The sequence below is a fragment of the Somniosus microcephalus genome, chromosome 6 (assembly GCF_052327205.1).
Source record: "Somniosus microcephalus isolate GS21.2 chromosome 6, FLI_Smic_1.0, whole genome shotgun sequence".
Classification (NCBI taxonomy): domain Eukaryota; kingdom Metazoa; phylum Chordata; class Chondrichthyes; order Squaliformes; family Somniosidae; genus Somniosus; species Somniosus microcephalus.
In genome coordinates, this window is record NC_140992.1 from 177,901,610 (window position 1) to 177,928,858 (window position 27,249).

Sequence of the window (27,249 nt, forward strand, 5' to 3'; positions counted from 1 at the left end):
AGTCCGCGTCGGAGTCGGCGTCAGAGTCGCTGTTGGAGTCGGTGTCATGTGTCGGTGTCGGAGTTGGTGTCGGTGTCGGAGTCGGTGTCGGAGTCGGTGTCGGAGTCGGTGTCGTTGTCGGAGTCGGTGTCGTTGTCGGAGTCGTTGTCGGAGTCAGTGTCGGCGTCGGAGTCGGCGTCGGAGTTGGCGGCGTCGGAGTCGGCGTCGGAGTTGGCGTCGTCAGTGTCGGAGTCGGTGTCGGAGTCGGTGTCGGAGTCGGTGTCGGAGTCGGCGTCGTCGGAGTCGGTGTCGGAGTCGGAGTCGGTGTCGGAGTCGGTTTCGGAGTCGGAGTCGGTGTCGGTGTCGGAGTCGGTGTCGGTGTCATTGTCAGTGTCGGAGTGGGTGTCGTTGTCGGAGTCGGTGTCGGAGTCGGTGTCGGTGTCGGCGTCGGAGTCGTCGTCGGAGTCGGCGTCGGAGTCGGCGTCGTCGGAGTCGGCGTCGGAGTCGTAGTCGGAGTCGGAGTCGGAGTCGGAGTCGGTGTCGGAGTCGGTGTCGGAGTCGGAGTTGGTGTCAGTGTCGGAGTCGGTGTCGGTGTCGTTGTCAGTGTCGGAGTCGGTGTCGTTGTCGGAGTCGGTGTCGGAGTCGGTGTCGGTGTCGGCGTCGGAGTCGTCGTCGGAGTTGGCGTCGGAGTCCGCGTCGGAGTCGGCGTCGTCGGAGTCGGTGTCGGAGTCGGTGTCAGAGTCGGTGTCCGAGTCGGTGTCGGTGTTGGTGTCGGAGTCGGTGTCGGCGTCAGAGTCAGAGTCGGTGTCAGTCAGAGTCAGAGTCGGTGTCGGATTCGGTGTCGGATTCGGTGTCGGAGTCGGTGTCAGAGTCAGAGTCGGTGTTGGATTCGGTGTCGGTGTTGGTGTCAGTCGGTGTTGGAGTCGGTGTCGGAGTCGGTGTCGTTGTCGGTGTCGGCGTCGGTGTCGTTGTCGGAGTCGGTGTCGTTGTCGGAGTCGGTGTCGGAGTCGGTGTCGGAGTCGGTGTCGGAGTCGGTGTCGGTGTCGGAGTCGGTGTCGTTGTCGGTGTCGGAGTCGGTGTCGTTGTCGGAGTCGGAGTCGGTTTCGGAGTCGGTGTCGGAGTCGGTGTCGGAGTCGGTGTCGTTGTCGGAGTCGGTGTCGGAGTCGGTGTCGGAGTCGGCGTCGGAGTCGGCGTCGGAGTCGGCGTCGGAGTCGGCGTCGTTGTCGGTGTCGGAGTCGGTGTCGGAGTCGGAGTCGGTGTCGGTGCCGGAGTCGGTGTTGGAGTCGGTGTCGGTGTCATTGTCGGAGTCGGTGTCGGAGTCGGTGTCGTTGTCGGTGTCGGAGTCGGTGTTGTTTTCGGTGTCGCTGTCGGTGTCATTGTCGGTGTCGGAGTCGGTGTCGGAGTCGCTGTTGGAGTCGGTGTCATGTGTCGGTGTCGGAGTTGGTGTCGGTGTCAGAGTCGGTGTCGGAGTCGGTGTCGGAGTCGGTGTCGGAGTCGGTGTCGTTGTCGGAGTCGGTGTCGTTGTCGGAGTCGGTGTCGTTGTCGGAGTCAGTGTCGGCGTCGGAGTCGGCGTCGGAGTCGGCGTCGGAGTCGGCGGCGTCGGAGTCGGCGTCGGAGTCGGCGTCGTCAGCGTCGGAGTCGGAGTCGGTGTTGGAGTCGTCGTCGGAGTCGGAGTCGTCGTCGGTGTCGTCGTCGGTGCCGGAGTCGGTGTCGGTGTCGGAGTCGGTGTCGGAGTCGGTGTCGGTGTCGGAGTCGGTGTCGGTGTTGGATTCGGTGTCGGAGTCAGTGTCGGAGTCGGTGTCGATGTCGGAGTCGGTGTCGGAGTCGGTGTCGGAGTCGGTGTCGGAGTCGGTGTCAGAGTCGGTGTCCGAGTCGGTGTCGGTGTTGGTGTCGGAGTCGGTGTCGGCGTCAGAGTCAGAGTCGGTGTCAGTCAGAGTCAGAGTCGGTGTCGGATTCGGTGTCGGATTCGGTGTCGGAGTCGGTGTCAGAGTCAGTGTCAGAGTCGGTGTTGGATTCGGTGTCGGTGTTGGTGTCAGTCGGTGTTGGAGTCGGTGTCGGTGTCGGAGTCGGTGTCGTTGTCGGTGTCGGAGTCGGTGTGGTTGTCGGTGTCGGAGTCGGTGTCGGAGTCGCTGTCGGAGTCGGTGTCATGTGTCGGTGTCGGATTCGGAGTTGTTGTCGGAGTCGGTGTCGGTGTCGGTGTCGTTATCGGAGTCGGAGTCGGTGTCGGAGTCGGTGTCGGAGTCGGTGTCGGAGTCGGTGTCGTTGTCGGAGTCGGTGTCGTTGTCGGAGTCGGTGTCGTTGTCGGAGTCGGTGTCGTTGTCGGAGTCAGTGTCGGAGTCGGTGTCGGAGTTGGTGTCGGTGTCGGAGTCGGTGTCGGAGTCATTGTCGGAGTCGGTGTCGGAGTCGGTGTCGGAGTCTGTGTCGGAGTCTCTGTCGGAGTCTCTGTCGGAGTCTCTGTCGGAGTCCGTGTCGGAGTCCGTGTCGGAGTCGGTGTCGGATTCGGAGTCGGTGTCGGATTCGGTGTCGGAGTCGGAGTCGGTGTCGGATTCGGTGTTGGAGTAAGAGTCGGTGTCGGATTCGGTGTCGGAGTCGGTGTCGGATTCGGTGTCGGAGTCGGTGTCGGTGTCGGAGTCGGTGTCGGTGTCGTTGTCGGAGTCAGAGTCGGTGTCGTTGTCGGAGTCGGTGTCATTGTCGGAGTCGGTGTCGTTGTCGGAGTCGGTGTCGGAGTCGGTGTCGTTGGCGTCGGAGTCGGAGTCGGCGTCGGCGTCGGAGTCGGTGTCGTTGGCGTCGGAGTCGGAGTCGGCGTCGGCGTCGGAGTCGTCGTCGGAGTCATTGTCGGAGTCGGCGTCGGCGTCGTCGGAGTCCGAGTTGGCGTTGGAGACGGTGTCGTTGTCGGAGTCGGTGTCGGTGTCAGAGTCGGCGTCGGAGTCGGCGTCGTCGGAGTCGGCGTCGGAGTCGGAGTCGGCGTCGGAGTCGGAGTCAGAGTCGGTGTCGTTGTCGGAGTCGGTGTCGGAGTCAGTGTTGGAGTCGGTGTCGTTGTCGGAGTCAGTGTCGGAGTCGGTGTCGGAGTTGGAGTCGTTGTCGGTGTAGGTGTCGGTGTCGGAGTCGGTGTCGGAATCGGTGTCTTTGTCACTGTCGGAGTTGGAATCGGATTCGGAGTCGGTGTCGGTGTCGGTGTCGGAGTCAGAGTCGGTGTCATAGTCGGATTCAGTGTCGGAGTCTGAGTCTGAGTCGGTGTCGGAGTCGGTGTCGGAGTCAGAGTTGGTGTCATAGTCGGATTCAGTGTCTGAGTCGGTGTCGGTTTCGGAGTCGGTGTCGGTGTCGTAGTCGGTGTCGGAGTCGGTGACGGAGTCGGTGTCGGAGTCGGTGTCGGTGTCGGAGTCGGTGTCGGAGTCGGTGTCGGTGTCGGAGTCGGTGTCGGAGTCGGAGTCGGTGTCGGTTTCGGAGTCAGTGTCGGAGTCGGTGTCGGAGTCGGTGTCGGTGTCGGAGTCAGTTTCGGTTTTGGAGTCGGAGTCGGTGTCGGTGTCGGAGTCGGAGTCGGTGTCGGATTCGGTGTCGGTGTCGGATTTGGTGTCGGTGTCAGATTCGGTATCAGAGTCGGTGTCGGATTCGGTGTCGGAGTCGGAGTCGGTGTTGGATTCAGTGTCGGTGTCGGTGTCAGTCGGTGTCGGAGTCGGTGACGGAGTCGGTGTCGGAGTCGGAATCGGAGTAGGTTTCGGATTCGGAGTTGGTGTCGGTGTCGGAGTCGGTGTCGGAGTCGGTGTCGGAGTCTGTGTCGGAGTCTGTGTCGGAGTCAGAGTCGGTGTCGGATTCGGTGTCGGATTCGGTGTCGGAGTCGGAGTCGGTGTTGGATTCGGTGTCGGATTCGGTGTCGGAGTCGGAGTCGGAGTCGGTGTCGGAGTCGGTGTCGGTGTCGGAGTCGGAGTCGGTGTCGGAGTCGGTGTCGGTGTCGGAGTCGGAGTCGGTGTCGGATTCGGTGTCGGAGTCGGAGTCGGTGTCGGAGTCGGTGTCGGTGTCGGAGCCGGTGTCTTTGTCACTGTCGGAGTTGGAATCGGATTCGGAGTCGGTGTCGGTGTCGGTGTCGGAGTCAGAGTCGGTGTCATAGTCGGATTCAGTGTCGGAGTCTGAGTCTGAGTCGGTGTCGGAGTCGATGTCGGAGTCAGAGTTGGTGTCATAGTCGGATTCAGTGTCTGAGTCGGTGTCGGTTTCGGAGTCGGTGTCGGTGTCGTAGTCGGTGTCGGAGTCGGTGACGGAGTCGGTGTCGGAGTCGGTGTCGGTGTCGGAGTCGGTGACGGAGTCGGTGTCGGAGTCGGAGTTGGATTCGGAGTCGGTGTCGGAGTTGGAGTCGGTGTAGGTGTCGGTGACGGAGTCGGTGTCGGAGTCGGAGTCGGTGTCAGTCGGAGTCGGAGTCGGTGTCGGTGTCAGAGTCGGATTCGGTGTAGGTGTCGGTGACGGAGTCGGTGTCGAAGTCGGTGTAGGAGTCGGTGTCGGAGCCGGTGTCGGAGTAGGTGTAGGTGTCGGAGTCGGTGTCAGAGTCAGTGTCAGTGTCAGATTCGGTGTCGGTGTCGGAGTCAGAGTCGGTGTCGGTGTCGGATTCGGTGTCGGTGTCAGATTCGGTGTCAGAGTCGGTGTCGGATTCGGTGTCAGTGTCAGATTCAGTGTCAGAGTCGGTGTCGGATTCGGTGTCGGAGTCGGTGTCGGATTCGGTGTCGGTGTCGGAGTCGGTGTCAGTGTCAGTCGGTGTCGGAGTCGGTGACGGAGTCGGTGTCGGAGTCGGAATTGGAGTAGGTTTCGGATTCGGAGTCGGTGTCAGTGTCAGTGTCGGAGTCGGTGTCGGCGTCGGTGTCGGTGTCGGAGTCGGTGACAGAGTCGGTGTCGGAGTCGGTGTCGGTGTCGGAGTCGGTGTCGGTGTCGGAGTCGGAGTCGGTGTCGGAGTCGGTGTCGGAGTCCGTGTCGGAATCCGTGTCAGAGTCGGTGTCGGACTCGGTGTCAGTGTCGGAGTCGGTGACGGAGTAGGAGTCGGTGTCGGAGTCGGTGTCGGTGTCGGAGTCGGTGTCAGTTTCGGAGTCGGTGTCGGTTTCGGAGTCGGTGACGGAGTCGGTGACGGAGTCGGTGTCGGATTCGGTGTCGGATTCGGTGTCGGTGTCGGATTTGGTGTCGGTGTCAGATTCGGTATCAGAGTCGGTGTCGGATTCGGTGTCGGAGTCGGAGTCGGTGTTGGATTCAGTGTCGGTGTCGGTGTCAGTCGGTGTTGGAGTCGGTGACGGAGTCGGTGTCGGAGTCGGAATCAGAGTAGGTTTCGGATTCGGAGTTGGTGTCGGTGTCGGAGTCGGTGTCGGAGTCTGTGTCGGAGTCTGTGTCGGAGTCAGAGTCGGTGTCAGATTCGGTGTCGGATTCGGTGTCGGAGTCGGAGTCGGTGTCGGAGTCGGTTTCGGAGTCGGAGTCGGTGTCGGTGTCGGAGTCGGTGTCGGTGTCGTTGTCAGTGTCGGAGTGGGTGTCGTTGTCGGTGTAGGTGTCGGTGTCGGAGTCGGTGTCGGAATCGGTGTCTTTGTCACTGTCGGAGTTGGAATCGGATTCGGAGTCGGTGTCGGTGTCGGTGTCGGAGTCAGAGTCGGTGTCATAGTCGGATTCAGTGTCGGAGTCTGAGTCTGAGTCGGTGTCGGAGTCGGTGTCGGAGTCAGAGTTGGTGTCATAGTCGGATTCAGTGTCTGAGTCGGTGTCGGTTTCGGAGTCGGTGTCGGTGTCGTAGTCGGTGTCGGAGTCGGTGACGGAGTCGGTGTCGGAGTCGGTGTCGGTGTCGGAGTCGGTGTCGGAGTCGGTGTCGGTGTCGGAGTCGGTGTCGGAGTCGGAGTCGGTGTCGGTTTCGGAGTCAGTGTCGGAGTCGGTGTCGGAGTCGGTGTCGGTGTCGGAGTCAGTTTCGGTTTTGGAGTCGGAGTCGGTGTCGGTGTCGGAGTCGGAGTCGGTGTCGGATTCGGTGTCGGTGTCGGATTTGGTGTCGGTGTCAGATTCGGTATCAGAGTCGGTGTCGGATTCGGTGTCGGAGTCGGAGTCGGTGTTGGATTCAGTGTCGGTGTCGGTGTCAGTCGGTGTCGGAGTCGGTGACGGAGTCGGTGTCGGAGTCGGAATCGGAGTAGGTTTCGGATTCGGAGTTGGTGTCGGTGTCGGAGTCGGTGTCGGAGTCGGTGTCGGAGTCTGTGTCGGAGTCTGTGTCGGAGTCAGAGTCGGTGTCGGATTCGGTGTCGGATTCGGTGTCGGAGTCGGAGTCGGTGTTGGATTCGGTGTCGGATTCGGTGTCGGAGTCGGAGTCGGAGTCGGTGTCGGAGTCGGTGTCGGTGTCGGAGTCGGAGTCGGTGTCGGAGTCGGTGTCGGTGTCGGAGTCGGAGTCGGTGTCGGATTCGGTGTCGGAGTCGGAGTCGGTGTCGGAGTCGGTGTCGGTGTCGGAGCCGGTGTCTTTGTCACTGTCGGAGTTGGAATCGGATTCGGAGTCGGTGTCGGTGTCGGTGTCGGAGTCAGAGTCGGTGTCATAGTCGGATTCAGTGTCGGAGTCTGAGTCTGAGTCGGTGTCGGAGTCGATGTCGGAGTCAGAGTTGGTGTCATAGTCGGATTCAGTGTCTGAGTCGGTGTCGGTTTCGGAGTCGGTGTCGGTGTCGTAGTCGGTGTCGGAGTCGGTGACGGAGTCGGTGTCGGAGTCGGTGTCGGTGTCGGAGTCGGTGACGGAGTCGGTGTCGGAGTCGGAGTTGGATTCGGAGTCGGTGTCGGAGTTGGAGTCGGTGTAGGTGTCGGTGATGGAGTCGGTGTCGGAGTCGGAGTCGGTGTCAGTCGGAGTCGGAGTCGGTGTCGGTGTCAGAGTCGGATTCGGTGTAGGTGTCGGTGACGGAGTCGGTGTCGAAGTCGGTGTAGGAGTCGGTGTCGGAGCCGGTGTCGGAGTAGGTGTAGGTGTCGGAGTCGGTGTCAGAGTCAGTGTCAGTGTCAGATTCGGTGTCGGTGTCGGAGTCAGAGTCGGTGTCGGTGTCGGATTCGGTGTCGGTGTCAGATTCGGTGTCAGAGTCGGTGTCGGATTCGGTGTCAGTGTCAGATTCAGTGTCAGAGTCGGTGTCGGATTCGGTGTCGGAGTCGGTGTCGGATTCGGTGTCGGTGTCGGAGTCGGTGTCAGTGTCAGTCGGTGTCGGAGTCGGTGACGGAGTCGGTGTCGGAGTCGGAATTGGAGTAGGTTTCGGATTCGGAGTCGGTGTCAGTGTCAGTGTCGGAGTCGGTGTCGGCGTCGGTGTCGGTGTCGGAGTCGGTGACAGAGTCGGTGTCGGAGTCGGTGTCGGTGTCGGAGTCGGTGTCGGTGTCGGAGTCGGAGTCGGTGTCGGAGTCGGTGTCGGAGTCCGTGTCGGAATCCGTGTCAGAGTCGGTGTCGGACTCGGTGTCAGTGTCGGAGTCGGTGACGGAGTAGGAGTCGGTGTCGGAGTCGGTGTCGGTGTCGGAGTCGGTGTCAGTTTCGGAGTCGGTGTCGGTTTCGGAGTCGGTGACGGAGTCGGTGACGGAGTCGGTGTCGGATTCGGTGTCGGATTCGGTGTCGGTGTCGGATTTGGTGTCGGTGTCAGATTCGGTATCAGAGTCGGTGTCGGATTCGGTGTCGGAGTCGGAGTCGGTGTTGGATTCAGTGTCGGTGTCGGTGTCAGTCGGTGTTGGAGTCGGTGACGGAGTCGGTGTCGGAGTCGGAATCAGAGTAGGTTTCGGATTCGGAGTTGGTGTCGGTGTCGGAGTCGGTGTCGGAGTCTGTGTCGGAGTCTGTGTCGGAGTCAGAGTCGGTGTCAGATTCGGTGTCGGATTCGGTGTTGGAGTCGGAGTCGGTGTCGGATTCGGTGTCGGATTCGGTGTCGGAGTCGGAGTCGGTGTCGGAGTCGGTGTCGGTGTCGGAGTCGGAGTCGTTGTCGGAGTTGGTGTCGGTGTCGGAGTCGGTGTCGGATTCGGTGTCGGAGTCGGAGTCGGTGTCGGTGTCGGTGTCGGAGTCGGTGTCGGATTCGGTGTTGGAGTCGGAGTCGGTGTCGGTGTCAGTGTCGGAGTTGGTGTCGGAGTCGGAGTCGGTGTCGGTGTCGGAGTCGGAGTTGGTGTCGGTGTCGGATTCGATGTCGGAGTCGGTGACGGAGTCGGTGTCGGAGTCGGAGTCGGAGTCGGTGTCGGAGTCGGTGTCGGAGTCGGAGTCGGTGTCGGAGTCGGTGTCGGAGTCCGTGTTGGAATCCGTGTCGGAGTCGGTGTCGGACTCGGTGTCAGTGTCGGAGTCGGTGATGGAGTTGGAGTCGGTGTCGGAGTCGGTGTCGGTGTCGGAGTCGGTGTCGGTTTCGGAGTCGGTGTCGGTTTCGGAGTCGGTGACGGAGTCGGTGACGGAGTCGGTGTCGGATTCGGTGTCGGTGTCGGATTCGGTGTCAGTGTCGGATTTGGTGTCGGTGTCAGATTCGGTATCAGAGTCGGTGTCGGATTCGGTGTCGGAGTCGGAGTCGGTGTTGGATTCAGTGTCGGTGTCGGTGTCAGTCGGTGTCGGAGTCGGTGACGGAGTCGGTGTCGGAGTCGGAATCGGAGTAGGTTTCGGATTCGGAGTTGGTGTCGGTGTCGGAGTCGGTGTCAGATTCGGTGTCGGAGTCTGTGTCGGAGTCTGTGTCGGAGTCTGTGTCGGAGTCAGAGTCGGTGTCGGATTCGGTGTCGGATTCGGTGTCGGAGTCGGTGTCGGATTCGGTGTCGGATTCGGTGTCGGAGTCGGAGTCGGTGTCGGAGTCGGTGTCGGAGTCGGACTCGGTGTCGGAGTCGGTGTCGGTGTCAGAGTCGGTGTCGGATTCGGTGTCGGAGTCGGTGTCGGAGTCGGAGTCGGTGTCGGATTCGGTGTCGGAGTCGGAGTCGGAGTCGGTGTCGGAGTCGGTGTCGGTGTCGGAGTCGGTGTCGGATTCGGTGTCGGAGTCAGAGTCGGTGTCGGATTCGGTGTCGGATTCGGTGTCGGTGTCGGATTCGGTGTCGGATTCGTTGTCGGAGTCGGAGTCGGAGTCGGTGTCGGAGTCGGTGTCGGAGTCGGAGTCGGTGTCGGAGTCGGTGTCGGTGTCGGAGTCGGAGTCGGTGTCAGATTCGGTGTCGGAGTCGGAGTCGGAGTCGGTGTCGGAGTCGGTGTCGGTGTCGGAGTCGGTGTCGGATTCGGTGTCGGAGTCGGAGTCGGTGTCGGTGTCGGTGTCCGTGTCGGAGTCGGAGTCGGTGTCGGAGTCGGAGTCGGTGTCGGAGTCGGAGTCGGTGTCGGTGTCGGATTCGGTGTCGGAGTCGGTGACGGAGTCGGTGTCGGAGTCGGAGTCGGTGTCGGAGTCGGTGTCGGAGTCGGAGTCGGAGTCGGTGACGGAGTCGGTGTCGGAGTCGGTGTCGGAGTCGGAGTCGGTGTCGGAGTCGGTGTCGGTGTCGGAGTCGGAGTCGGTGTCAGATTCGGTGTCGGAGTCGGAGTCGGTGTCAGTTTCGGAGTCGGTGTCGGTTTCGGAGTCGGTGACGGAGTCGGTGACGGAGTCGGTGTCGGATTCGGTGTCGGATTCGGTGTCGGTGTCGGATTTGGTGTCGGTGTCAGATTCGGTATCAGAGTCGGTGTCGGATTCGGTGTCGGAGTCGGAGTCGGTGTTGGATTCAGTGTCGGTGTCGGTGTCAGTCGGTGTTGGAGTCGGTGACGGAGTCGGTGTCGGAGTCGGAATCGGAGTAGGTTTCGGATTCGGAGTTGGTGTCAGTGTCGGAGTCGGTGTCGGAGTCTGTGTCGGAGTCTGTGTTGGAGTCTGTGTCGGAGTCAGAGTCGGTGTCAGATTCGGTGTCGGATTCGGTGTTGGAGTCGGAGTCGGTGTCGGATTCGGTGTCGGATTCGGTGTCGGAGTCGGAGTCGGAGTCGGTGTCGGAGTCGGTGTCGGTGTCGGAGTCGGAGTCGGTGTCGGAGTCGGTGTCGGTGTCGGAGTCGGTGTCGGATTCGGTGTCGGAGTCGGTGTCGGAGTCGGTGTCGGTGTCGGTGTCGGAGTCGGTGTCGGATTCGGTGTTGGAGTCGGAGTCGGTGTCGGTGTCAGTGTCGGAGTTGGTGTCGGAGTCGGAGTCGGTGTCGGTGTCGGAGTCGGAGTTGGTGTCGGTGTCGGATTCGATGTCGGAGTCGGTGACGGAGTCGGTGTCGGAGTCGGAGTCGGAGTCGGTGTCGGAGTCGGTGTCGGAGTCGGAGTCGGTGTCGGAGTCGGTGTTGGAGTCCGTGTTGGAATCCGTGTCGGAGTCGGTGTCGGACTCGGTGTCAGTGTCGGAGTCGGTGATGGAGTTGGAGTTGGTGTCGGAGTCGGTGTCGGTGTCGGAGTCGGTGTCGGTTTCGGAGTCGGTGTCGGTTTCGGAGTCGGTGACGGAGTCGGTGACGGAGTCGGTGTCGGATTCGGTGTCGGTGTCGGATTCGGTGTCAGTGTCGGATTTGGTGTCGGTGTCAGATTCGGTATCAGAGTCGGTGTCGGATTCGGTGTCGGAGTCGGAGTCGGTGTTGGATTCAGTGTCGGTGTCGGTGTCAGTCGGTGTCGGAGTCGGTGACGGAGTCGGTGTCGGAGTCGGAATCGGAGTAGGTTTCGGATTCGGAGTTGGTGTCGGTGTCGGAGTCGGTGTCAGATTCGGCGTCGGAGTCTGTGTCGGAGTCTGTGTCGGAGTCTGTGTCGGAGTCAGAGTCGGTGTCGGATTCGGTGTCGGATTCGGTGTCGGAGTCGGTGTCGGATTCGGTGTCGGATTCGGTGTCGGAGTCGGAGTCGGAGTCGGTGTCGGAGTCGGTGTTGGAGTCGGACTCGGTGTCGGAGTCGGTGTCGGTGTCGGAGTCGGAGTCGGTGTCGGATTCGGTGTCAGAGTCGGAGTCGGAGTCGGTGTCGGAGTCGGTGTCGGTGTCGGAGTCGGTGTCGGATTCGGTGTCGGAGTCAGAGTCGGTGTCGGATTCGGTGTCGGATTCGGTGTCGGTGTCGGATTCGGTGTCGGATTCGGTGTCGGAGTCGGAGTCGGAGTCGGTGTCGGAGTTGGTGTCGGAGTCGGAGTCGGTGTCGGAGTCGGTGTCGGTGTCGGAGTCGGAGTCGGTGTCAGATTCGGTGTCGGAGTCGGAGTCGGAGTCGGTGTCGGAGTCGGTGTCGGTGTCGGAGTCGGTGTCGGATTCGGTGTCAGAGTCGGAGTCGGTGTCGGTGTCCGTGTCCGTGTCGGAGTCGGAGTCGGTGTCGGAGTCGGAGTCGGTGTCGGTGTCGGATTCGGTGTCGGAGTCGGTGACGGAGTCGGTGTCGGTGTCGGTGTCGGAGTCGGTGTCGGAGTCGGTGTCGGATTCGGTGTCAGTGTCGGAGTCGGTGTCGGAGTCGGTGTCGGAGTCGGTGTCGGTGTCGGAGTCAGTGTCGGTGTCGGATTCGGTGTCGGTGTCGGTTTCGGAGTCGGTGACGGAGTCGGTGTCTGATTCGGTGTCGGTGTCAGATTCGGTGTCGGTGTCGGTGTCAGTGTCAGTGTCGGAGTCGGTGTCGGAGTCGGTGTCGGTGTCGGTGTCGGAGTCGGTGTCGGAGTCGGTGTCGGAGTCGGTGCCGGAGTCGGTGTCGGAGTCGGTGCCGGAGTCTGTGCCGGAGTCTGTGCCGGAGTCTGTGTCGGAGTCTGTGTCGGAGTCTCTGTCGGAGTCCGTGTCGGAGCCCGTGTCGGTGTCGGATTCGGAGTCGGTGTCGGAGTCGGTGTCGGAGTCGGTGTCGGAGTCGGTGTCGGTGTCGGAGTCGGTGTCGTTGTCGGTGTCGGAGTCGGTGTCGTTGTCGGAGTCGGAGTCGGTGTCGGAGTCGGTGTCGGAGTCGGTGTCGGAGTCGGTGTCGTTGTCGGAGTCGGTGTCGGAGTCGGTGTCGGATTCGGTGTCGGAGTCGGTGTCGGTGTCGTTGTCAGTGTCGGAGTGGGTGTCATTGTCGGAGTCGGTGTCGGAGTCGGTGTCGGTGTCGGCGTCGGAGTCGTCGTCGGAGTCGGCGTCGGAGTCGGCGTCGGAGTCGGTGTCGGAGTCGGTGTCGTTGTCGGAGTCGGTGTCGGAGTCGGTGTTGGTGTCGGAGTCGGTGTCGGAGTCGGTGTCGGAGTCGGTGTCGTTGTCGGAGTCGGTGTCGGAGTCGGTGTCGGTGTCGGTGTCGGAGTCGGTGTCTGTGTCGTTGTCAGTGTCGGAGTGGGTGTCGTTGTCGGAGTCGGTGTCGGAGTCGGTGTCGGTGTCGGCGTCGGAGTCGTCGTCGGAGTCGGCGTCGGAGTCGGCGTCGGAGTCGGCGTCGTCGGATTCGGCGTCGGAGTCGTAGTCGGAGTCGGATTCGGAGTCGGTGTCGGAGTCGGTGTCGGAGTCGGAGTTGGTGTCGGTGTCGGAGTCGGTGTCGGTGTCGTTGTCAGTGTCGGAGTCGGTGTCATTGTCGGAGTCGGTGTCGGAGTCGGTGTCGGTGTCGGCGTCGGAGTCGTCGTCGGAGTCGGCGTCGGAGTCCGCGTCGGAGTCGGCGTCAGAGTCGCTGTTGGAGTCGGTGTCATGTGTCGGTGTCGGAGTTGGTGTCGGTGTCGGAGTCGGTGTCGGAGTCGGTGTCGGAGTCGGTGTCGTTGTCGGAGTCGGTGTCGTTGTCGGAGTCAGTGTCGGCGTCGGCGTCGGAGTCGGCGTCGGAGTCGGCGGCGTCGGAGTCGGCGTCGGAGTTGGCGTCGTCAGTGTCGGAGTCGGTGTCGGAGTCGGTGTCGGAGTCGGTGTCGGAGTCGGCGTCGTCGGAGTCGGTGTCGGAGTCGGAGTCGGTGTCGGAGTCGGTTTCGGAGTCGGAGTCGGTGTCGGTGTCGGAGTCGGTGTCGGTGTCGTTGTCAGTGTCGGAGTGGGTGTCGTTGTCGGAGTCGGTGTCGGAGTCGGTGTCGGTGTCGGCGTCGGAGTCGTCGTCGGAGTCGTCGTCGGAGTCGGCGTCGGAGTCGGCGTCGTCGGAGTCGGCGTCGGAGTCGTAGTCGGAGTCGGATTCGGAGTCGGAGTCGGTGTCGGAGTCGGTGTCGGAGTCGGAGTTGGTGTCAGTGTCGGAGTCGGTGTCGGTGTCGTTGTCAGTGTCGGAGTCGGTGTCGTTGTCGGAGTCGGTGTCGGAGTCGGTGTCGGTGTCGGCGTCGGAGTCGTCGTCGGAGTTGGCGTCGGAGTCCGCGTCGGAGTCGGCGTCGTCGGAGTCGGTGTCGGAGTCGGTGTCAGAGTCGGTGTCCGAGTCGGTGTCGGTGTTGGTGTCGGAGTCGGTGTCGGCGTCAGAGTCAGAGTCGGTGTCAGTCGGAGTCAGAGTCGGTGTCGGATTCGGTGTCGGATTCGGTGTCGGAGTCAGTGTCAGAGTCAGAGTCGGTGTTGGATTCGGTGTCGGTGTTGGTGTCAGTCGGTGTTGGAGTCGGTGTCGGTGTCGGAGTCGGTGTCGTTGTCGGTGTCGGCGTCGGTGTCGTTGTCGGAGTCGGTGTCGTTGTCGGAGTCGGTGTCGGAGTCGGTGTCGGAGTCGGTGTCGGAGTCGGTGTCGGTGTCGGAGTCGGTGTCGTTGTCGGTGTCGGAGTCGGTGTCGTTGTCGGAGTAGGTTTCGGAGTCGGTGTCGGAGTCGGTGTCGGAGTCGGTGTCGTTGTCGGAGTCGGTGTCGGAGTCGGTGTCGGAGTCGGCGTCGGAGTCGGCGTCGGAGTCGGCGTCGGAGTCGGCGTCATTGTCGGTGTCGGAGTCGGTGTCGGAGTCGGAGTCGGTGTCGGTGTCGGTGTTGGAGTCGGTGTCGGTGTCATTGTCGGAGTCGGTGTCGGAGTCGGTGTCGTTGTCGGTGTCGGAGTCGGTGTTGTTTTCGGTGTCGCTGTCGGTGTCATTGTCGGTGTCGGAGTCGGTGTCGGAGTCGCTGTTGGAGTCGGTGTCATGTGTCGGTGTCGGAGTTGGTGTCGGTGTCAGAGTCGGTGTCGGAGTCGGTGTCGGAGTCGGTGTCGGAGTCGGTGTCGTTGTCGGAGTCGGTGTCGTTGTCGGAGTCGGTGTCGTTGTCGGAGTCAGTGTCGGCGTCGGAGTCGGCGTCGGAGTCGGCGTCGGAGTCGGCGGCGTCGGAGTCGGCGTCGGAGTCGGCGTCGTCAGCGTCGGAGTCGGAGTCGGTGTTGGAGTCGTCGTCGGAGTCGGAGTCGTCGTCGGTGTCGTCGTCGGTGCCGGAGTCGGTGTCGGTGTCGGAGTCGGTGTCGGAGTCGGTGTCGGTGTCGGAGTCGGTGTCGGTGTTGGATTCGGTGTCGGAGTCAGTGTCGGAGTCGGTGTCGATGTCGGAGTCGGTGTCGGAGTCGGTGTCGGAGTCGGTGTCGGAGTCGGTGTCAGAGTCGGTGTCCGAGTCGGTGTCGGTGTTGGTGTCGGAGTCGGTGTCGGCGTCAGAGTCAGAGTCGGTGTCAGTCAGAGTCAGAGTCGGTGTCGGATTCGGTGTCAGATTCGGTGTCGGAGTCGGTGTCAGAGTCAGTGTCAGAGTCGGTGTTGGATTCGGTGTCGGTGTTGGTGTCAGTCGGTGTTGGAGTCGGTGTCGGTGTCGGAGTCGGTGTCGTTGTCGGTGTCGGAGTCGGTGTGGTTGTCGGTGTCGGAGTCGGTGTCGGAGTCGCTGTCGGAGTCGGTGTCATGTGTCGGTGTCGGATTCGGAGTTGTTGTCGGAGTCGGTGTCGGTGTCGGTGTCGTTATCGGAGTCGGAGTCGGTGTCGGAGTCGGTGTCGGAGTCGGTGTCGGAGTCGGTGTCGGAGTCGGTGTCGTTGTCGGAGTCGGTGTCGTTGTCGGAGTCGGTGTCGTTGTCGGAGTCGGTGTCGTTGTCGGAGTCAGTGTCGGAGTCGGTGTCGGAGTTGGTGTCGGTGTCGGTGTCGGAGTCGGTGTCGGAGTCATTGTCGGAGTCGGTGTCGGAGTCGGTGTCGGAGTCTGTGTCGGAGTCTCTGTCGGAGTCTCTGTCGGAGTCTCTGTCGGAGTCCGTGTCGGAGTCCGTGTCGGAGTCGGTGTCGGATTCGGAGTCGGTGTCGGATTCGGTGTCGGAGTCGGAGTCGGTGTCGGATTCGGTGTTGGAGTAAGAGTCGGTGTCAGATTCGGTGTCGGAGTCGGTGTCGGATTCGGTGTCGGAGTCGGTGTCGGTGTCGGAGTCGGTGTCGGTGTCGTTGTCGGAGTCAGAGTCGGTGTCGTTGTCGGAGTCGGTGTCATTGTCGGAGTCGGTGTCGTTGTCGGAGTCGGTGTCGGAGTCGGTGTCGTTGGCGTCGGAGTCGGAGTCGGCGTCGGCGTCGGAGTCGGTGTCGTTGGCGTCGGAGTCGGAGTCGGCGTCGGCGTCGGCGTCGGAGTCGTCGTCGGAGTCATTGTCGGAGTCGGCGTCGGCGTCATCGGAGTCCGAGTTGGCGTTGGAGACGGTGTCGTTGTCGGAGTCGGTGTCGGTGTCAGAGTCGGCGTCGGAGTCGGCGTCGTCGGAGTCGGCGTCGGAGTCGGCGTCGGAGTCGGAGTCAGAGTCGGTGTCGTTGTCGGAGTCGGTGTCGGAGTCAGTGTTGGAGTCGGTGTCGTTGTCGGAGTAAGTGTCGGAGTCGGTGTCGGAGTTGGAGTCGTTGTCGGTGTAGGTGTCGGTGTCGGAGTCGGTGTCGGAATCGGTGTCTTTGTCACTGTCGGAGTTGGAATCGGATTCGGAGTCGGTGTCGGTGTCGGTGTCGGAGTCAGAGTCGGTGTCATAGTCGGATTCAGTGTCGGAGTCTGAGTCTGAGTCGGTGTCGGAGTCGGTGTCGGAGTCAGAGTTGGTGTCATAGTCGGATTCAGTGTCTGAGTCGGTGTCGGTTTCGGAGTCGGTGTCGGTGTTGTAGTCGGTGTCGGAGTCGGTGACGGAGTCGGTGTCGGAGTCGGTGTCGGTGTCGGAGTCGGTGTCGGAGTCGGTGTCGGTGTCGGAGTCGGTGTCGGAGTCGGAGTCGGTGTCGGTTTCGGAGTCAGTGTCGGAGTCGGTGTCGGAGTCGGTGTCGGTGTCGGAGTCAGTTTCGGTTTTGGAGTCGGAGTCGGTGTCGGTGTCGGAGTCGGAGTCGGTGTCGGATTCGGTGTCGGTGTCGGATTTGGTGTCGGTGTCAGATTCGGTATCAGAGTCGGTGTCGGATTCGGTGTCGGAGTCGGAGTCGGTGTTGGATTCAGTGTCGGTGTCGGTGTCAGTCGGTGTCGGAGTCGGTGACGGAGTCGGTGTCGGAGTCGGAATCGGAGTAGGTTTCAGATTCGGAGTTGGTGTCGGTGTCGGAGTCGGTGTCGGAGTCGGTGTCGGAGTCTGTGTCGGAGTCTGTGTCGGAGTCAGAGTCGGTGTCGGATTCGGTGTCGGATTCGGTGTCGGAGTCGGAGTCGGTGTTGGATTCGGTGTCGGATTCGGTGTCGGAGTCGGAGTCGGAGTCGGTGTCGGAGTCGGTGTCGGTGTCGGAGTCGGAGTCGGTGTCGGAGTCGGTGTCGGTGTCGGAGTCGGAGTCGGTGTCGGATTCGGTGTCGGAGTCGGAGTCGGTGTCGGAGTCGGTGTCGGTGTCGGAGCCGGTGTCTTTGTCACTGTCGGAGTTGGAATCGGATTCGGAGTCGGTGTCGGTGTCGGTGTCGGAGTCAGAGTCGGTGTCATAGTCGGATTCAGTGTCGGAGTCTGAGTCTGAGTCGGTGTCGGAGTCGATGTCGGAGTCAGAGTTGGTGTCATAGTCGGATTCAGTGTCTGAGTCGGTGTCGGTTTCGGAGTCGGTGTCGGTGTCGTAGTCGGTGTCGGAGTCGGTGACGGAGTCGGTGTCGGAGTCGGTGTCGGTGTCGGAGTCGGTGACGGAGTCGGTGTCGGAGTCGGAGTTGGATTCGGAGTCGGTGTCGGAGTTGGAGTCGGTGTAGGTGTCGGTGACGGAGTCGGTGTCGGAGTCGGAGTCGGTGTCAGTCGGAGTCGGAGTCGGTGTCGGTGTCAGAGTCGGATTCGGTGTAGGTGTCGGTGACGGAGTCGGTGTCGAAGTCGGTGTAGGAGTCGGTGTCGGAGCCGGTGTCGGAGTAGGTGTAGGTGTCGGAGTCGGTGTCAGAGTCAGTGTCAGTGTCAGATTCGGTGTCGGTGTCGGAGTCAGAGTCGGTGTCGGTGTCGGATTCGGTGTCGGTGTCAGATTCGGTGTCAGAGTCGGTGTCGGATTCGGTGTCAGTGTCAGATTCAGTGTCAGAGTCGGTGTCGGATTCGGTGTCGGAGTCGGTGTCGGATTCGGTGTCGGTGTCGGAGTCGGTGTCAGTGTCAGTCGGTGTCGGAGTCGGTGACGGAGTCGGTGTCGGAGTCGGAATTGGAGTAGGTTTCGGATTCGGAGTCGGTGTCAGTGTCAGTGTCGGAGTCGGTGTCGGCGTCGGTGTCGGTGTCGGAGTCGGTGACAGAGTCGGTGTCGGAGTCGGTGTCGGTGTCGGAGTCGGTGTCGGTGTCGGAGTCGGAGTCGGTGTCGGAGTCGGTGTCGGAGTCCGTGTCGGAATCCGTGTCAGAGTCGGTGTCGGACTCGGTGTCAGTGTCGGAGTCGGTGACGGAGTAGGAGTCGGTGTCGGAGTCGGTGTCGGTGTCGGAGTCGGTGTCAGTTTCGGAGTCGGTGTCGGTTTCGGAGTCGGTGACGGAGTCGGTGTCGGATTCGGTGTCGGATTCGGTGTCGGTGTCGGATTTGGTGTCGGTGTCAGATTCGGTATCAGAGTCGGTGTCGGATTCGGTGTCGGAGTCGGAGTCGGTGTTGGATTCAGTGTCGGTGTCGGTGTCAGTCGGTGTTGGAGTCGGTGACGGAGTCGGTGTCGGAGTCGGAATCAGAGTAGGTTTCGGATTCGGAGTTGGTGTCGGTGTCGGAGTCGGTGTCGGAGTCTGTGTCGGAGTCTGTGTCGGAGTCTGTGTCGGAGTCAGAGTCGGTGTCAGATTCGGTGTCGGATTCGGTGTTGGAGTCGGAGTCGGTGTCGGATTCGGTGTCGGATTCGGTGTCGGAGTCGGAGTCGGTGTCGGAGTCGGTGTCGGTGTCGGAGTCGGAGTCGTTGTCGGAGTCGGTGTCGGTGTCGGAGTCGGTGTCGGATTCGGTGTCGGAGTCGGAGTCGGTGTCGGTGTCGGTGTCGGAGTCGGTGTCGGATTCGGTGTTGGAGTCGGAGTCGGTGTCGGTGTCAGTGTCGGAGTTGGTGTCGGAGTCGGAGTCGGTGTCGGTGTCGGAGTCGGAGTTGGTATCGGTGTCGGATTCGATGTCGGAGTCGGTGACGGAGTCGGTGTCGGAGTCGGAGTCGGAGTCGGTGTCGGAGTCGGTGTCGGAGTCGGAGTCGGTGTCGGAGTCGGTGTCGGAGTCCGTGTTGGAATCCGTGTCGGAGTCGGTGTCGGACTCGGTGTCAGTGTCGGAGTCGGTGATGGAGTTGGAGTCGGTGTCGGAGTCGGTGTCGGTGTCGGAGTCGGTGTCGGTTTCGGAGTCGGTGTCGGTTTCGGAGTCGGTGACGGAGTCGGTGACGGAGTCGGTGTCGGATTCGGTGTCGGTGTCGGATTCGGTGTCAGTGTCGGATTTGGTGTCGGTGTCAGATTCGGTATCAGAGTCGGTGTCGGATTCGGTGTCGGAGTCGGAGTCGGTGTTGGATTCAGTGTCGGTGTCGGTGTCAGTCGGTGTCGGAGTCGGTGACGGAGTCGGTGTCGGAGTCGGAATCGGAGTAGGTTTCGGATTCGGAGTTGGTGTCGGTGTCGGAGTCGGTGTCAGATTCGGTGTCGGAGTCTGTGTCGGAGTCTGTGTCGGAGTCTGTGTCGGAGTCAGAGTCGGTGTCGGATTCGGTGTCGGATTCGGTGTCGGAGTCGGTGTCGGATTCGGTGTCGGATTCGGTGTCGGAGTCGGAGTCGGTGTCGGAGTCGGTGTCGGAGTCGGACTCGGTGTCGGAGTCGGTGTCGGTGTCGGTGTCGGAGTCGGTGTCGGTGTCGGAGTCGGTGTCGGATTCGGTGTCGGAGTCAGAGTCGGTGTCGGATTCGGTGTCGGATTCGGTGTCGGTGTCGGATTCGGTGTCGGATTCGTTGTCGGAGTCGGAGTCGGAGTCGGTGTCGGAGTCGGTGTCGGAGTCGGAGTCGGTGTCGGAGTCGGTGTCGGTGTCGGAGTCGGAGTCGGTGTCAGATTCGGTGTCGGAGTCGGAGTCGGAGTCGGTGTCGGAGTCGGTGTCGGTGTCGGAGTCGGTGTCGGATTCGGTGTCGGAGTCGGAGTCGGTGTCGGTGTCGGTGTCCGTGTCGGAGTCGGAGTCGGTGTCGGAGTCGGAGTCGGTGTCGGAGTCGGAGTCGGTGTCGGTGTCGGATTCGGTGTCGGAGTCGGTGACGGAGTCGGTGACGGAGTCGGAGTCGGTGTCGGAGTCGGTGTCGGAGTCGGAGTCGGAGTCGGTGACGGAGTCGGTGTCGGAGTCGGTGTCGGAGTCGGAGTCGGTGTCGGAGTCGGTGTCGGTGTCGGAGTCGGAGTCGGTGTCAGATTCGGTGTCGGAGTCGGAGTCGGTGTCAGTTTCGGAGTCGTGTCGGTTTCGGAGTCGGTGACGGAGTCGGTGACGGAGTCGGTGTCGGATTCGGTGTCGGATTCGGTGTCGGTGTCGGATTTGGTGTCGGTGTCAGATTCGGTATCAGAGTCGGTGTCGGATTCGGTGTCGGAGTCGGAGTCGGTGTTGGATTCAGTGTCGGTGTCGGTGTCAGTCGGTGTTGGAGTCGGTGACGGAGTCGGTGTCGGAGTCGGAATCGGAGTAGGTTTCGGATTCGGAGTTGGTGTCAGTGTCGGAGTCGGTGTCGGAGTCTGTGTCGGAGTCTGTGTTGGAGTCTGTGTCGGAGTCAGAGTCGGTGTCAGATTCGGTGTCGGATTCGGTGTTGGAGTCGGAGTCGGTGTCGGATTCGGTGTCGGATTCGGTGTCGGAGTCGGAGTCGGAGTCGGTGTCGGAGTCGGTGTCGGTGTCGGAGTCGGAGTCGGTGTCGGAGTTGGTGTCGGTGTCGGAGTCGGTGTCAGATTCGGCATCGGAGTCTGTGTCGGAGTCTGTGTCGGAGTCTGTGTCGGAGTCAGAGTCGGTGTCGGATTCGGTGTCGGATTCGGTGTCGGAGTCGGTGTCGGATTCGGTGTCGGATTCGGTGTCGGAGTCGGAGTCGGAGTCGGTGTCGGAGTCGGTGTTGGAATCGGACTCGGTGTCGGAGTCGGTGTCGGTGTCGGAGTCGGAGTCGGTGTCGGATTCGGTGTCAGAGTCGGAGTCGGAGTCGGTGTCGGAGTCGGTGTCGGTGTCGGAGTCGGTGTCGGATTCGGTGTCGGAGTCAGAGTCGGTGTCGGATTCGGTGTCGGATTCGGTGTCGGTGTCGGATTCGTTGTCGGATTCGGTGTCGGAGTCGGAGTCGGAGTCGGTGTCGGAGTCGGTGTCGGAGTCGGAGTCGGTGTCGGAGTCGGTGTCGGTGTCGGAGTCGGAGTCGGTGTCAGATTCGGTGTCGGAGTCGGAGTCGGAGTCGGTGTCGGAGTCGGTGTCGGTGTCGGAGTCGGTGTCGGATTCGGTGTCGGAGTCGGAGTCGGTGTCGGTGTCCGTGTCCGTGTCGGAGTCGGAGTCGGTGTCGGAGTCGGAGTCGGTGTCAGTGTCGGATTCGGTGTCGGAGTCGGTGACGGAGTCGGTGTCGGAGTCGGTGTCGGAGTCGGTGTCGGAGTCGGTGTCGGATTCGGTGTCAGTGTCGGAGTCGGTGTCGGAGTCGGTGTCGGAGTCGGTGTCGGTGTCGGAGTCAGTGTCGGTGTCGGATTCGGTGTCGGTGTCGGTTTCGGAGTCGGTGACGGAGTCGGTGTCTGATTCGGTGTCGGTGTCAGATTCGGTGTCGGTGTCGGTGTCAGTGTCAGTGTCGGAGTCGGTGTCGGAGTCGGTGTCGGTGTCGGTGTCGGAGTCGGTGTCGGAGTCGGTGTCGGAGTCGGTGCCGGAGTCGGTGTCGGAGTCGGTGCCGGAGTCTGTGCCAGAGTCTGTGCCGGAGTCTGTGTCGGAGTCTGTGTCGGAGTCTCTGTCGGAGTCCGTGTCGGAGCCCGTGTCAGAGTCGGTGTCGGATTCGGAGTCGGTGTCGGAGTCGGTGTCGGAGTCGGTGTCGGAGTCGGTGTCGGAGTCGGTGTCGGTGTCGGAGTCGGTGTCGTTGTCGGTGTCGGAATCGGTGTCGTTGTCGGAGTCGGAGTCGGTGTCGGAGTCGGTGTCGGAGTCGGTGTCGGAGTCGGTGTCGTTGTCGGAGTCGGTGTCGGAGTCGGTGTCGGATTCGGTGTCGGAGTCGGTGTCGGTGTCGTTGTCAGTGTCGGAGTGGGTGTCGTTGTCGGAGTCGGTGTCGGAGTCGGTGTCGGTGTCGGCGTCGGAGTCGTCGTCGGAGTCGGCGTCGGAGTCGGCGTCGGAGTCGGTGTCGGAGTCGGTGTCGTTGTCGGAGTCGGTGTCGGAGTCGGTGTTGGTGTCGGAGTCGGTGTCGGAGTCGGTGTCGGAGTCGGTGTCGTTGTCGGAGTCGGTGTCGGAGTCGGTGTCGGTGTCGGTGTCGGAGTCGGTGTCGGTGTCGTTGTCCGTGTCGGAGTGGGTGTCGTTGTCGGAGTCGGTGTCGGAGTCGGTGTCGGTGTCGGCGTCGGAGTCGTCGTCGGAGTCGGCGTCGGAGTCGGCGTCGGAGTCGGCGTCGTCGGATTCGGCGTCGGAGTCGTAGTCGGAGTCGGATTCGGAGTCGGTGTCGGAGTCGGTGTCGGAGTCGGAGTTGGTGTCGGTGTCGGAGTCGGTGTCGGTGTCGTTGTCAGTGTCGGAGTCGGTGTCATTGTCGGAGTCGGTGTCGGAGTCGGTGTCGGTGTCGGCGTCGGAGTCGTCGTCGGAGTCGGCGTCGGAGTCCGCGTCGGAGTCGGCGTCAGAGTCGCTGTTGGAGTCGGTGTCATGTGTCGGTGTCGGAGTTGGTGTCGGTGTCGGAGTCGGTGTCGGAGTCGGTGTCGGAGTCGGTGTCGTTGTCGGAGTCGGTGTCGTTGTCGGAGTCAGTGTCGGCGTCGGAGTCGGCGTCGGAGTCGGCGTCGGAGTCGGCGGCGTCGGAGTTGGCGTCGGAGTTGGCGTCGTCAGTGTCGGAGTCGGTGTCGGAGTCGGTGTCGGAGTCGGTGTCGGAGTCGGCGTCGTCGGAGTCGGTGTCGGAGTCGGAGTCGGTGTCGGAGTCGGTTTCGGAGTCGGAGTCGGTGTCGGTGTCGGAGTCGGTGTCGGTGTCGTTGTCAGTGTCGGAGTGGGTGTCGTTGTCGGAGTCGGTGTCGGAGTCGGTGTCGGTGTCGGCGTCGGAGTCGTCGTCGGAGTCGGCGTCGGAGTCGGCGTCGGAGTCGGCGTCGTCGGAGTCGGCGTCGGAGTCGTAGTCGGAGTCGGATTCGGAGTCGGAGTCGGTGTCGGAGTCGGTGTCGGAGTCGGAGTTGGTGTCAGTGTCGGAGTCGGTGTCGGTGTCGTTGTCAGTGTCGGAGTCGGTGTCGTTGTCGGAGTCGGTGTCGGAGTCGGTGTCGGTGTCGGCGTCGGAGTCATCGTCGGAGTTGGCGTCGGAGTCCGCGTCGGAGTCGGCGTCGTCGGAGTCGGTGTCGGAGTCGGTGTCAGAGTCGGTGTCCGAGTCGGTGTCGGTGTTGGTGTCGGAGTCGGTGTCGGCGTCAGAGTCAGAGTCGGTGTCAGTCAGAGTCAGAGTCGGTGTCGGATTCGGTGTCGGATTCGGTGTCGGAGTCGGTGTCAGAGTCAGAGTCGGTGTTGGATTCGGTGTCGGTGTTGGTGTCAGTCGGTGTTGGAGTCGGTGTCGGTGTCGGAGTCGGTGTCGTTGTCGGTGTCGGCGTCGGCGTCGTTGTCGGAGTCGGTGTCGTTGTCGGAGTCGGTGTCGGAGTCGGTGTCGGAGTCGGTGTCGGAGTCGGTGTCGGTGTCGGAGTCGGTGTCGTTGTCGGTGTCGGAGTCGGTGTCGTTGTCGGAGTCGGAGTCGGTTTCGGAGTCGGTGTCGGAGTCGGTGTCGTTGTCGGAGTCGGTGTCGGAGTCGGTGTCGGAGTCGGCGTCGGAGTCGGCGTCGGAGTCGGCGTCGGAGTCGGCGTCGTTGTCGGTGTCGGAGTCGGTGTCGGAGTCGGTGTCGTTGTCGGTGTCGGCGTCGGTGTCGTTGTCGGAGTCGGTGTCGTTGTCGGAGTCGGTGTCGGAGTCGGTGTCGGAGTCGGTGTCGGAGTCGGTGTCGGAGTCGGTGTCGTTGTCGGTGTCGGAGTCGGTGTCGTTGTCGGAGTCGGAGTCGGTTTCGGAGTCGGTGTCGGAGTCGGTGTCGTTGTCGGAGTCGGTGTCGGAGTCGGTGTCGGAGTCGGCGTCGGAGTCGGCATCGGAGTCGGCGTCGTTGTCGGTGTCGGAGTCGGTGTCGGAGTCGGAGTCGGTGTCGGTGCCGGAGTCGGTGTTGGAGTCGGTGTCGGTGTCATTGTCGGAGTCGGTGTCGGAGTCGGTGTCGTTGTCGGTGTCGGAGTCGGTGTTGTTTTCGGTGTCGCTGTCGGTGTCATTGTCGGTGTCGGAGTCGGTGTCGGAGTCGCTGTTGGAGTCGGTGTCATGTGTCGGTGTCGGAGTTGGTGTCGGTGTCAGAGTCGGTGTCGGAGTCGGTGTCGGAGTCGGTGTCGGAGTCGGTGTCGTTGTCGGAGTCGGTGTCGTTGTCGGAGTCGGTGTCGTTGTCGGAGTCAGTGTCGGCGTCGGAGTCGGCGTCGGAGTCGGCGTCGGAGTCGGCGGCGTCGGAGTCGGCGTCGGAGTCGGCGTCGTCAGCGTCGGAGTCGGAGTCGGTGTTGGAGTCGTCGTCGGAGTCGGAGTCGTCGTCGGTGTCGTCGTCGGTGCCGGAGTCGGTGTCGGTGTCGGAGTCGGTGTCGGAGTCGGTGTCGGTGTCGGAGTCGGTGTCGGTGTTGGATTCGGTGTCGGAGTCAGTGTCAGAGTCGGTGTCGATGTCGGAGTCGGTGTCGGAGTCGGTGTCGGAGTCGGTGTCGGAGTCGGTGTCAGAGTCGGTGTCCGAGTCGGTGTCGGTGTTGGTGTCGGAGTCGGTGTCGGCGTCAGAGTCAGAGTCGGTGTCAGTCAGAGTCAGAGTCGGTGTCGGATTCGGTGTCGGATTCGGTGTCGGAGTCGGTGTCAGAGTCAGTGTCAGAGTCGGTGTTGGATTCGGTGTCGGTGTTGGTGTCAGTCGGTGTTGGAGTCGGTGTCGGTGTCGGAGTCGGTGTCGTTGTCGGTGTCGGAGTCGGTGTGGTTGTCGGTGTCGGAGTCGGTGTCGGAGTCGCTGTCGGAGTCGGTGTCATGTGTCGGTGTCGGATTCGGAGTTGTTGTCGGAGTCGGTGTCGGTGTCGGTGTCGTTATCGGAGTCGGAGTCGGTGTCGGAGTCGGTGTCGGAGTCGGTGTCGGAGTCGGTGTCGGAGTCGGTGTCGTTGTCGGAGTCGGTGTCGTTGTCGGAGTCGGTGTCGTTGTCGGAGTCAGTGTCAGAGTCGGTGTCGGAGTTGGTGTCGGTGTCGGTGTCGGAGTCGGTGTCGGAGTCATTGTCGGAGTCGGTGTCGGAGTCGGTGTCGGAGTCTGTGTCGGAGTCTCTGTCGGAGTCTCTGTCGGAGTCTCTGTCGGAGTCCGTGTCGGAGTCCGTGTCGGAGTCGGTGTCGGATTCGGAGTCGGTGTCGGATTCGGTGTCGGAGTCGGAGTCGGTGTCGGATTCGGTGTTGGAGTAAGAGTCGGTGTCGGATTCGGTGTCGGAGACGGTGTCGGATTCGGTGTCGGAGTCGGTGTCGGTGTCGGAGTCGGTGTCGGTGTCGTTGTCGGAGTCAGAGTCGGTGTCGTTGTCGGAGTCGGTGTCATTGTCGGAGTCGGTGTCGTTGTCGGAGTCGGTGTCGGAGTCGGTGTCGTTGGCGTCGGAGTCGGAGTCGGCGTTGGCGTCGGAGTCGGTGTCGTTGGCGTCGGAGTCGGAGTCGGCGTCGGCGTCGGAGTCGTCGTCGGAGTCATTGTCGGAGTCGGCGTCGGCGTCGTCGGAGTCCGAGTTGGCGTTGGAGACGGTGTCGTTGTCGGAGTCGGTGTCGGTGTCAGAGTCGGCGTCGGAGTCGGCGTCGTCGGAGTCGGCGTCGGAGTCGGAGTCGGCGTCGGAGTCGGAGTCAGAGTCGGTGTCGTTGTCGGAGTCGGTGTCGGAGTCAGTGTTGGAGTCGGTGTCGTTGTCGGAGTCAGTGTCGGAGTCGGTGTCGGAGTTGGAGTCGTTGTCGGTGTAGGTGTCGGTGTCGGAATCGGTGTCTTTGTCACTGTCGGAGTTGGAATCGGATTCGGAGTCGGTGTCGGTGTCGGTGTCGGAGTCAGAGTCGGTGTCATAGTCGGATTCAGTGTCGGAGTCTGAGTCTGAGTCGGTGTCGGAGTCGGTGTCGGAGTCAGAGTTGGTGTCATAGTCGGATTCAGTGTCTGAGTCGGTGTCGGTTTCGGAGTCGGTGTCGGTGTTGTAGTCGGTGTCGGAGTCGGTGACGGAGTCGGCGTCGGAGTCGGTGTCGGTGTCGGAGTCGGTGTCGGAGTCGGTGTCGGTGTCGGAGTCGGTGTCGGAGTCGGAGTCGGTGTCGGTTTCGGAGTCAGTGTCGGAGTCGGTGTCGGAGTCGGTGTCGGTGTCGGAGTCAGTTTCGGTTTTGGAGTCGGAGTCGGTGTCGGTGTCGGAGTCGGAGTCGGTGTCGGATTCGGTGTCGGTGTCGGATTTGGTGTCGGTGTCAGATTCGGTATCAGAGTCGGTGTCGGATTCGGTGTCGGAGTCGGAGTCGGTGTTGGATTCAGTGTCGGTGTCGGTGTCAGTCGGTGTCGGAGTCGGTGACGGAGTCGGTGTCGGAGTCGGAATCGGAGTAGGTTTCGGATTCGGAGTTGGTGTCGGTGTCGGAGTCGGTGTCGGAGTCGGTGTCGGAGTCTGTGTCGGAGTCTGTGTCGGAGTCAGAGTCGGTGTCGGATTCGGTGTCGGATTCGGTGTCGGAGTCGGAGTCGGTGTTGGATTCGGTGTCGGATTCGGTGTCGGAGTCGGAGTCGGAGTCGGTGTCGGAGTCGGTGTCGGTGTCGGAGTCGGAGTCGGTGTCGGAGTCGGTGTCGGTGTCGGAGTCGGAGTCGGTGTCGGATTCGGTGTCGGAGTCGGAGTCGGTGTCGGAGTCGGTGTCGGTGTCGGAGCCGGTGTCTTTGTCACTGTCGGAGTTGGAATCGGATTCGGAGTCGGTGTCGGTGTCGGTGTCGGAGTCAGAGTCGGTGTCATAGTCGGATTCAGTGTCGGAGTCTGAGTCTGAGTCGGTGTCGGAGTCGATGTCGGAGTCAGAGTTGGTGTCATAGTCGGATTCAGTGTCTGAGTCGGTGTCGGTTTCGGAGTCGGTGTCGGTGTCGTAGTCGGTGTCGGAGTCGGTGACGGAGTCGGTGTCGGAGTCGGTGTCGGTGTCGGAGTCGGTGACGGAGTCGGTGTCGGAGTCGGAGTTGGATTCGGAGTCGGTGTCGGAGTTGGAGTCGGTGTAGGTGTCGGTGACGGAGTCGGTGTCGGAGTCGGAGTCGGTGTCAGTCGGAGTCGGAGTCGGTGTCGGTGTCAGAGTCGGATTCGGTGTAGGTGTCGGTGACGGAGTCGGTGTCGAAGTCGGTGTAGGAGTCGGTGTCGGAGCCGGTGTCGGAGTAGGTGTAGGTGTCGGAGTCGGTGTCAGAGTCAGTGTCAGTGTCAGATTCGGTGTCGGTGTCGGAGTCAGAGTCGGTGTCGGTGTCGGATTCGGTGTCGGTGTCAGATTCGGTGTCAGAGTCGGTGTCGGATTCGGTGTCAGTGTCAGATTCAGTGTCAGAGTCGGTGTCGGATTCGGTGTCGGAGTCGGTGTCGGATTCGGTGTCGGTGTCGGAGTCGGTGTCAGTGTCAGTCGGTGTCGGAGTCGGTGACGGAGTCGGTGTCGGAGTCGGAATTGGAGTAGGTTTCGGATTCGGAGTCAGTGTCAGTGTCAGTGTCGGAGTCGGTGTCGGCGTCGGTGTCGGTGTCGGAGTCGGTGACAGAGTCGGTGTCGGAGTCGGTGTCGGTGTCGGAGTCGGTGTCGGAGTCGGAGTCGGTGTCGGAGTCGGTGTCGGAGTCCGTGTCGGAATCCGTGTCAGAGTCGGTGTCGGACTCGGTGTCAGTGTCGGAGTCGGTGACGGAGTAGGAGTCGGTGTCGGAGTCGGTGTCGGTGTCGGAGTCGGTGTCAGTTTCGGAGTCGGTGTCGGTTTCGGAGTCGGTGACGGAGTCGGTGACGGAGTCGGTGTCGGATTCGGTGTCGGATTCGGTGTCGGTGTCGGATTTGGTGTCGGTGTCAGATTCGGTATCAGAGTCGGTGTCGGATTCGGTGTCGGAGTCGGAGTCGGTGTTGGATTCAGTGTCGGTGTCGGTGTCAGTCGGTGTTGGAGTCGGTGAC